An 11,956-nucleotide genomic window follows, 5' to 3' on the forward strand; every position below is an offset into this window, starting at 1 on the left:
CAAACTGCATTTTAGAAGGATTAATTCCTACAAAATTCTTTGAGAAAACCTCAGAAAAATTAAGCACGGCAAACGGCTCAAAATTAAAAATTAATTTTAAGCTATCAAATGCAATCATTGAAAACCAAGGTCTTAAGATTAACACAAACTTTCTTCTGGTAAAAAACCTTGAGAATGAAGTAATCTTAGGAACACCCTTCATTAGAGCCCTGTTTCCCATCCAAATATCTAATGAAGGAATAACCACAAATTATTTAGGAAGAAAAATTATATTTAATTTTTCTACTAAACCAATTACCAGAAATATAAATCTTATAGAAAATAAGATTAATCAAATTAACTTCTTAAAAGAAGAAGTATCTTTTAATAATATTCAGATACAACTGGGAAAACCCCAAGTAAAAGAAAAAAATCAATCTTTATTAAATCATATAGAATCGACCGTCTGTTCTGAATTGCCACATGCATTTTGGGACAGAAAGAAACATATTGTTGATCTCCCTTATGAGAAAGACTTTAGGGAAAAACAAATTCCCACCAAAGCCAGACCAATCCAAATGAATGAAGAACTTCTTCAATACTGTCAAAAGGAAATCAAGTATTTGCTTGATAAAGGCCTAATCCGGAAAAGCAAAAGCCCATGGTCTTGTGCGGCTTTTTATGTCAACAAACAATCTGAGATTGAGCGTGGAACACCCCGCTTAGTCATAAACTACAAACCACTAAATCAAGCGTTACAATGGATTAGATATCCTATTCCAAACAAAAAAGATTTGCTTAATAGATTAAATTCTGCAAAGATATTTTCAAAATTTGATATGAAATCTGGATTTTGGCAAATCCAAATCCAAGAATCAGATAGGTACAAAACAGCATTTACTGTACCTTTCGGGCAATATGAATGGAATGTGATGCCATTCGGACTGAAGAATGCCCCTTCAGAATTTCAAAAAATTATGAATGATATTTTTAATCCCTATTCAAAATTTGTCATTGTCTACATAGATGATGTTTTAATCTTTTCCCAAAACATTGACCAACATTTCAAACATCTCCAGACCTTCATCCATATCATCAAACAGAATGGTTTGGCAGTCTCCAAATCAAAAATCAATCTTTTCCAAACTCGAATTCGATTCCTTGGTCACAATATATATCAAGGTACAATCATTCCAATCGAAAGGTCAATAGAGTTTACTAGCAAATTTCCCAACCAAATCTTAGACAAAACCCAGTTACAAAGATTTCTAGGTTGTCTAAATTACGTAGGAGAATTTGTCCCCTATTTAAACAATATTGTCAAGCCATTGCATGATAGGCTGAAGAAAAATCCGCCTCCTTGGTCTGACCTCCATACACAAACAGTTAAAGAAATCAAAGTCAAAGTCCAATCCATAAAATGTCTGTATCTTCATATTCCACAGGCATTTAAAATTGTCGAAACTAATGCTTCAGACATAGGTTATGGTGGCATCCTCAAACAAAGAGTCCATGGCCAAGATCATGTCATTGCATATACATCAAAACATTGGAATCCTGCACAATTAAAATACTCAACTGTTAAAAAGGAAGTTTTAGCAATTGTTTTATGCATTTCCAAATTTCAATCGGATTTATTAAACCAAAATTTTTTAATCAGGGTTGATTGTAAATCAGCCAAAGATATTTTACAAAAAGATGTTAAAAACCTTGCCTCAAAACAAATTTTTGCAAGATGACAAGCAATTCTAAGTGTCTTTGATTTTGACATAGAATACATCAAGGGCGCCTCAAATTCATTACCTGACTACCTTACCCGTGAATTCTTACAGAAAAGTGGTAATGCCTCCTACGGCATCGGGAATCTCCCTAAGGGGAGGAAGGAGTACAGGCAAAGGAGCCAGACTGGCTCTTCCAGAGCCAACCATCAAGAAATCATCAACCTCTTCTGGGTCACCAACCCAGGCTGGGTCATCTACCCAGAAAACCAATTTAGAAGGGTCATCAACCCAGATTGCCTCATTCAAACCTGAGCCATCCACTCAGGAATCTCCCAAACCGGCAACCGCCAAACAAACATCGGCCGACTATGCATGGCCAATTGAAACCCTTCAGGCCCTTCAAGACATGGGTCTGACCAAATTTCCAAAAATAATCAAAAAATCTTGGGCAGACATTACCTCAGAATCTGATGATGAATCTGAATCAAATTTACAAACAATGATCCAAAATGCGTCAATGACCAAAACCGCCACCAATACTAAAGGAAAACTACCTTTAGCCAAAGCTCAAACACCACCTACCAAACAAACTAACAATTATATTTATAAAAATAAATTGTTAACTGTTTTGCAGATGGAACCTGAGTTTTGGGACAAAAATCCCTTCAAGGCGACGGCCAAGGCTTTCCCACCAGGATTTCACTACAAACCAACCACCATCCTGAAGACAAGAACTTTTTATGAATTGATTTTGGTAGATTCAAACTCAGTATCTATCAAACATTTCAAAGATCCCAAAGACCAAACATTAAACACCCACTCGACAATCCAAATACTAAAAGTTCTTCAACCAAGACACTTTGGTTCGGACTTGAACAAAGGAAAGAGATTTTCAGTTCCATTTGATCCGGTAGGTTATACCTATTGGGATTACGTTGATGCTTGGACTAAGGTGTTTTGGCACCAAAATACCCGCTTCAAGCATTCATGGCTGATATATTTCAAGACCAATACAACCAATTGGTTTTTGCAATGGTGGGACTTCTTTGGACCAATCCCAGAGATATTCCCAGAAACGGTCCAACAAGGATTTGCCCAATTTAAGAAATAATACAATTCGCAGGAATCACGAATTCTAGCAGATCTTAAATACTTTTCAAGCTTTGCACTGTCATGGATATTCTCATGACAATATCGTTACAGCAAGACTGAAAAGACAAACCAATATCCATCACTACAAAGACACGCATTTGTAAAATGGTGGACACAATTTGACTCATCCAAAGCGGATCCAGAACAAGTAAAACTCTGGTTCCAATCCCATCCAGAATTCCTCAAAGCAGCTGATCCAGAAACTTCTGTGTTTTTGAACCAAAAGTCTCATTTGGCAGCATTTTTAGCAGGATCGACATCAAAGGAGGTCTTAGCTAAAAATCTGAAGGAAGTTCTGCAAATGTTACAACAGGAAGAAGAAGCTTCATCCTCAAAGAAGGAAGAAACAAGTTCTGCTGAAGAAGAAGAAGAAGATCCCTTTTACCAAAACGAAGATGATTGTTTTGGTATCTGTTTAGATTAAATTTAATTTCGGTCACAAAGTCGTTTGTCTGTAATTAATGTGTAATTAATGCTGGACAATACTACCTGTCCTGTAGCCATTAAAGTCCCGATCAAAACTACTTGTCTTGTAACAAACAGTCAAATAGTCCCGGTCAAAACTACCGGCAACTACCGGTCTTAGATTTTTGGCTATATAAGGAGTCCTCAAGTATGTTGTGAGGCACCCTTTCATTTGGCCAATTTTCAGGTTTCTGAAGAGAGGTGCTCTGAAACAAGATTTTTGTAAGCGCTACTTTCAAAATTCAATAAATTTCTATTTTTCATCCTTCTCTCTTCTCCCTTCACCGATCCTGTGCGGCTCTGCCGCCGCTTCGGTTTCTTTGTTTATGAAAACTTGGGGTTTGTAAGCCGGTCTCCGGTGTGCCCTTGATATCTGTTTTTCAAGTTTATATTTTCATTTCATTTATCATACTGTATTCTTACTTCCTATCTATCCGTCTGTATCCTTTCCGCTGACTTATATATATATATATCAAGTTATTTTTCATCTTAATGATTGATTTTTTTGAATCAATGATTAAGATTAACTATTTATTATAATAATTATATTTTAAGAAAATAAATAATGAAAATAAAAAAAATATTTTAAAAAAGATTAACTATTCAATAACCGTCTTATCATGTGTCTGTTTTTGAAGGCAGTTTTAAGCACAAAAACCGCCTTAGTATAATTGCCTTTCTAAGACGGTTATTGGTATAACCATCTTAGAAACTTTTACATACTAAGACGGTTTGGCATAAGACCATCTTAAATTTCCATTTAGAAAAATGAGAAACTAAGACGGTTATACAAAAATCGTCTTAGTATGTAGCGCTTTCTAATACGGTTATTCAAAAAATCGTCTTAGATTTTCATTTAGACAATTGACATACTAAGACGGTTGGTTGTATAACCGTCTTAGTATGTAGTGCTTTCTAAGATGGTTATACAAAAAACCGTCTTAGATTTTCCTTTTAGACAATTGACATATTAAGACGGTTGGTGGTATAATCATTCTAGTATGTAGTGCTTTTTTAGACGGTTATGCAATGAATCGTCTTAGATTTTCCTTTAGACAAATGACATACTAAGACGGTTATGCGCATAACCGTCTTAGTATGTCTATTTTTTTTATGTTGTTTTACTTTTTGTAATATTTTTTGTGTTGTTTTATTTTTCTAATGTTTAACGAATACACTAAACATTGATTTGAAGCAAAAATATATTTAGATCATTTTCAACAATTGTAAAATCATTTAATTACATAATACAAAAATTTACATAATTAATTAGAGTCTACAATTTATCCCTAAATTGACATTACTATAATAAGGTGAAGAGCTAGGAGAAAGGCTGCAAAAATCTTTCGTAATTGATCAATATCACTTGAACCCTACAAAATGACAAACAAACTCATGAAACTAACAGAAGGAGGACACGCCTAAGTACTGAGAAACAAATGAATAAAATGAATTATATCAATAAAAGACATGTACACAGTTTGACATTATAAGTAAAACAACAACATACAAAAATATCAGAACAGGAATTAGCAATAAGAAAGGTCTATAAACACCATAGCCAACAACTTCTGAACTAACCCCAGTATTTTTTTCTTTTCTGATGTGCATTTCACACACTACCCTTGCAATTAGTCAAAATTTCTCTCTCAACCACTCAAACTACCCTCCTTTTATCTTTATATACTTGATGTTCTTAACAACCCACCCTTTCAATCTATCAATCTACTCTCTTTTATTTCCATGTCTAAATTAAATTTCATTAGTTATTTTATTAAAAAAAATTAAATAGATAAAAATAATCATCACGATTTAAGTCGTTCATTGTAAATAATATAATTTATAGTCAAAGATATTTATTATGAATTTTAATTATATAAAAAAAATTCAGTTAACAAGCAGGAACCTGAAAGATTTGGGAATTTTTAATTAGGTCCACAAATAAATAAATAAATAAAATTATAATTGGGTCATTGATCTTGTAATTTTTTTTAATTGGGTTGCTAAGGTTTGTAAGGTTTCATAAACTAACTCCAAGGAACCAATCATAAGAATTGTGACCCTACACGTTTCGAAGAAGAAAGGGGTTTGAATACAGACAAAAACCTAACAAGACACATACACAGGGCACCCATATTTTTTTTAACTATTTTTAATTTCATCAGTTCAGGAAGGTGATAAATATTTGAAGAACCCCGTTGGCTATATCTACTAATAGTTGATCTTTTTTCTCTTCTGAGTTCAAACAAGGCAAAATTCCAAACTTAGTGCTATTCTTAAACCCAGATGCATTAAATTTCATTCCACAATCCAAATTACAAAAGTGAAAATTATCCAAATTACAAAAGTGAAAATTGAAATAGACAATCACCTTCCACCGTAGAGAAGAAAACCAAGGGCTGCAAACAAAGAAACCCCAACATACATGCATGGAAAAAATTATTAACGTCCGATGATAAGCCGGAGGAAGGTGAGGATGACGTCAAGTCATCATGCCCCTTATGCCCTGGGTGACACACGTGCTACAATGGACGAGACAAAGGATCGCAATCCCGCGAGGATGAGCTAACTCCAAAAACACGTTCTCAGTTCGAACTGTAGGCTGCAACTCGCATGCATGAAGTCGGAATCGCTAGTAATCGCGGTTCAGCCATACGACGGTGAATTCGTTCCCGGGCCTGGTACACACCGCCCGTCACACTATGGGAGCTGGTAAAGGTTTGTTATTGTTCTTTCATTTCCTGTTGTTTTGTCTGGTTTATGATTTTACATACATACATACACACACACACACACACATATTAACTATTTTAACTTTGGAACCAAACATAGTTTTTTTCCTTAAATATCCATGTTTCTTACAGTCAAGTTGACAATGGTGGGGTTAGTGATTAATTATTCAAAGATTTCATTCTCTTTTCTGGTTTACAGTTTGAACCTGAGACATCGAGTGCCATGGGATTTGGCTTTAGATGTTGGTTTCTGGGCCTTCTTCATATGGAAATTGTTCAGGTTCGAATATGTTAGAGCATCTACTCTTTGGCTTTCATAGGAATTGCTTGAATGTTCTTATATATGGCATAATTGACATTCTGATTAACTTTGGAAACCTGGTCTTATCTTACAGGTTCTTTACATTATAGGAGAGACTTGAGAAAGAATACAATTTGAGCCTGATAACAACTGCTCCAAGTGTCGTGTACAGGGTACACTATGTAAATGGTGATACTGTAATTTCTTCTCATTCCTAAGTTCCCTTTTTATGTAATACTTTATTTTGCTGAACTATTCATTAAAACTGATTTGCCTCTATTTTTTAAATATATATCATATTAATGCAATCATTTTGTCTGAATCACAAAATCCTTGAAGGTTGAATGCTCAAATTCATCTTTACTTCTTGAGCCTAGGAAAAGGAAATCAATTGAGGATCCATTTGTTAAGGTTATTTCTTGCACTTTGTTCTGTTTATTGTTCACCTTGTTCAAGAGTTGAAGCAGTTAGGGCTAAACATTTTAATTCACATGTTCTCTCTCCCTCTTTGTGTGTGTGTGTGTGTGTGTGTGTGTGTGTGTATTTGTCTTTATTTGGAATTAATGTAGTTGTGTACAGATTGAGATGCTTACACCAAAGGACTACATTGGTTCACTTATGGAACTGGCACAAGAAAGAAGAGGGCAGTTAAAAGAAATGAAATTTATTGCTGAAAATAGGGCATCAATCATGTATGAATTACCATTAGCAAAGGTAATCTCTTGCATTAGTTCTTGTCCATTGACCCTAAAAACTCGTGCTTCTATTTAACTAGTTTTGGCTCTCAAGTATCTGAATCTTTTTTAATGTCAATTTTGTAGATGGTTGGTGATTTCTTTGACCAGTTGAAGTCGAGAAGTAAGGGTTATGCTAGTATGGAGTATACCTTTGTTGGGTAAATGTCTCCGAGAGCATAGTTTATTGATAATATTCACATAAGATTCTGTTGGCTTACAAGATACCATTGACTATTGTAAATGTCCCTGATTATTTAGTGTAATCAAGGTAATTTTCATAAATAAATAAGACATATCTGATGTTTAGGGATTGTAAATTAATGCAGACACTGCCGCATTTTGTATTAGTTTCTAGTCACGAGAACTCTTTCATGTCACCAAAAAAAAAAGCAAAGCTTTTCCAAGGCAAGAATGATAGGTCTTTTTAGTTAATAGTTACCTATGGAGAAGTTAGATGAGAGAGAACAATTATAAACAGTTTTTTTTATGGAAAAAATTATAATCTCCCAAAACAATCCAATCCTAACAAACTTCTATACGAGAATTGTAATTCATTTCATCTCCTTAATTCCTTTTATGTTCTTTTCCTCTAAGTGCTTATTGAGAAATTTATCCAAATCATCATCTTGCAAATGTAGCCATAGTATGTCACATAATTGTAGAAATATATTATTTCATGTTTTGAACTCTGTGCCAGAAGAGGATGACTTTTTTTTTTAATATTTGAAGCACACAATACTTTAATGCTAATTAAAGTTTTTATTAAATAAAATCATAGTATTAAGTATGGACTGAAAAAGGTTGTCTTTCCAAAGATTTAATGTTCTGATGCTTTCTGATAATTAATTTTCAGGTACACTGAAAGTAATTTAATTAAACCTGACATACGGATAAATGGAGTCATTGGCTACAATTGTGCACAATGATAAGGTAAGTTATTAATTCTCTGTTTTTCTGGTCTATATATGGGTGGCAAATAAATATGTATGGCTATATGTAAATTTCCTGTCAATAAAACTTGATTGTGGATTCTTGAGATATATTATGGAATCATACTGGTTTGGGGAAACCATAATTAGTATTCATTTTATCTGCTTTTATTTTTTCTGAAGAAAAAAAGTCTGGTAAAGCATTCTTTAACTCAGATTGCAATTGTCTAAATGCAAGGGCTTAGACATTGGAAAAAAAATTGTGAAGTAATTTTCACTATCCAAGTATACCAAATTATACTTTTGTAGGCATTTGAACTGAAGAGGAATGACCCATAATTCAGTAATCAGAATAGTTGGTCGGACTAGTAATTCTTATTTTATTCAATGAGAATAATAAAAGAGTTGGTATAATTGTATAAAAAAAGAAAACCAATTGTTTTAGTCATAGAAACATTTTATTCAGAATACTTGGTCGGACCTGTAATTCTTATTTTATTCAATGAGAATAATAAAAGAGTTGGTTTAATTGTATAAAAAAAGAAAATTAATAGTTTTGGTCATATAAACATTTTAATGAACCTAATTCTGTATTATTAATGAAATACATATATGGAAAAAAAAACTCTTGCCCTCCACTTAATCTTCCCCATCTCACTGCTAAATCTTATTTAACACACTACCATCCTACTGTTTTGTCCCTTGCATTCACATCAAGTGCTTTTGCCACGTATTGCAGAACTTGGAAGTATTGTTCTTTGGAGTAAATATTGTTGGAAAATGATGTTTACACCTTGAATTGAAAAATGCATTTAAAAATCCTTATGTGTCTATGAATGGAAAAAAGGTGTACTAGTCTATTAACCTCTTATCTTAAACCAAGTTACTTGGCTAATCCATTCAAGGGATTGATAGTTTAGGTAATGAACTTAAACTCGTTCTTTATACGGAATTAAGGTTAGAGCTAATTTATAGGTTGATGGTAACACTGGGAATATAACTTGAATGAATAGTTATAGTGAAGCAAGAGAGGATGGTTTAGGGAAGTTAAATCCTAATGATTCCCATGATATTGTTAAAATGTTTTTTTTTTTTTTGCATTCTAAGTGTTCGTAAAAATTACCAAGAGTTTTTATCATTTACTTTGCTTAATCTTTGTTTAAATTATAATCTCGTCACATATATTTCTGTTTTCCAAATCAAATATAATCCAAGGTCCACAAAGTGGCACGTGTTTCCTCTAATCTCCTCTATGCCTCTTCATTTTAGGGATGCATTACCTGTTATGCCTTTTGCGCTTCTTCTGCTCTTCACCTCCCCCCTTGACGTAACTCATCCATGGTGGCCATGGTTTGCTACAATGTTGAAGGATCAATTTCATGATTATCTAGATGTATTATATGACAATTTCACGGTCACTCGTATTGTCATATAAGGCTAAATAAAGGATATAGGGAAAAGTTTCACTATGACCCCACGATAGTTGCCAGTATGCTTTAGTATAAGCTTCCTTTACTAAGATTAGAAGTTGCCTACCCATAACACTCTAGCATTTGTCTAACATGTCCTATGTGGATCAAGCCTAATTAGGTTTTATGCTTGTTTTCATGACCATGTCATTTCCAAGATAGTTTCTCCTTATCGTGGATTAATTGCCTTTCATTATCTTCAAGATGACCACCAAGGTAGTTAGAACAATAATACACATTTTCAACCATGTATGATGGTCTGTTAATGTGTAGAAGCAAAGCTTCATGGTGAATCAAGGGTGATTCAAAGGTGTTTTGATGATAACAAAAGATGATGACAAAGGTGATGACAAAAAGCTCAAAGATCAATCAAAGAACAACTCAAGTGAATCAAAGATCAATCAAAGAACAACTCAAGTGAATCAAGAACAAATTCAAGAGTTCAAGATAAGAATGAAGAAGAATTCAAGACTCAAGAAGAAAGTTTAGAGTCAAGATTCAAGACTAAAGATTTAAGAATCAAGAGAAGACTTAATCAAGATAAGTATGAAAAGTTTTTCTCAAAAATTGAGTAGCACATGATTTTTCTTAAAACATGTTTACCAAAGAGTTTTTACTCTCTGGTAATCGATTACCAGATTGTTGTAATCGATTACCAGTAGCAAAATTGTTTTGAAAAAGTTTTCAAATTGAATTTACAACGTTCCAATTAATTTCAAAAAGTTGTAATCGATTACAATGTTTTGGTAATCGATTATCAGTACCTTTGAACGTTGAAATTCAAATTTAAATGTGAAGAGTCACATCCTTTCACATAAAAGCTTTGTGTAATCGATTACATTTATTTGGTAATCAATTACCAGTGACTGTTTCTGAATAAATCAATAGATGTAACTCTTCAAAAAGGTTTTTGACTTTTTCAAATTGGTTTTAAGTTTTTCTAAAAGTTATAACTCTTCTAAATGGTCTTCTTGAACAGACATGAAGAGTCTATAAAAGCAAGGCTTTGTTTTGCATTGTCATTTTTAATTCCTTCTTTCAATCTAGAATACTTTTCCAATCAATCTCTTACAATCCTTTACAAGCCTTGAATCTCTTTGAACTTCTTCTTCTTCTTTGTACCAAAAGCTTTCTGAAGTTTTCTGGTTTTCCAAACCTTGAAAACTTGTGCTATTCATCTTTTCATTCTATTCTCCCTTTGCCAAAAAGAATTCGCCAAGGACTAACCGCCTAAATTCTTTTTATGTCTCTCTTCTCCCTTTTCCAAAAGAACAAAGGACTAACCGCCTGAATTCTTTTGTGTCTCCCTTATCCCTTGTCAAAGAATTCAAAACGACACAGTCTGAGAATTCTTTTTGATTCTTCCCTTTCCCTAATACAAAAGTGTTCAAAGGACTAACCGCCTGAGAATTCTTTTGTATCCCTATTCACAAAGTATCAAAGGTTTAACCACTTGAGATCTTTGTCTTAACACATTGGAGGGTACATCCTTTGTGGTACAAGTAGAGGGTACATCTACTTGGGTTTGACTGAGAACAAGAGAGGGTACATCTCTTGTGGATCAGTTCTAGTGGAGGGTACATCCACTAGGGTTTCAAAGAGAACAAGGGAGGGTACATCCCTTGTGAATCTTTGCTTGTAAAAGGATTTTTACAAGGTTGAAAGAAATCTCAAGGACCGCAGGTCGCTTGGGGACTGGATGTAGGCACGGGTTGTTACCGAACCAGTATAAAAACTCTTGTGTGTTTGTTTTCTTCTTCCCTACTCTTTTACTTTCCGCTGTGCATTTAATTTCCGCTTTTACTTTCTATTAAATTTCTCTTCTACTCCTTATTCTCTTAACAACTTAGTAAAAGCCTTAGAAGAGTAATTTTTTAATTAGTAAAGGTTTAGGAATAATTAATTCAACCCCCTCCTTCTTAATTATTTTGAGGCCACTCGATCCAACATGATGCTCCACCAATGTGGCCTTAGTGGGGTGAACCCTTATGTTGCTAATTGACCAGAAGTGTTCAAGACGCACTTGGTCGGTCAACGAATATAGAGGGTACATAATGTATTGTTTAGAATGTTAACATGTTTAAATCAATATTTTAGGTTCATAAATAAAACCACAATTATCCCTTCATACATAAATCTCTTCCTATTTTAGGCACCATTTGGGGTAGTTATTTTGATTTTTAATTTTCAAATGTAATTTTTAAAACAAAATGCACTCAGCAAAAATAGAGTTGAAATAATTTTTAATTTAATTCCAAAACAGTTATACATTCATTTACAAAATCAAGTAAAAAGATTTTGAGAATTTGGTTTAGTTTTAAAAAACATATCCTCACTATCATTACCATTCCATCACCACCACCACCACCACCGCCACACTGTTGTCGTCGTTATTTTCACCGCCACCACCATGTTGTTGCTGTCACTACCACCACCACCACCACTGCCACCGCCACAACATTACCGTCATT

The sequence above is a fragment of the Glycine max genome, chromosome 4, assembly GCF_000004515.6.
Source record: "Glycine max cultivar Williams 82 chromosome 4, Glycine_max_v4.0, whole genome shotgun sequence".
Taxonomy (NCBI): Eukaryota; Viridiplantae; Streptophyta; class Magnoliopsida; order Fabales; family Fabaceae; genus Glycine; species Glycine max.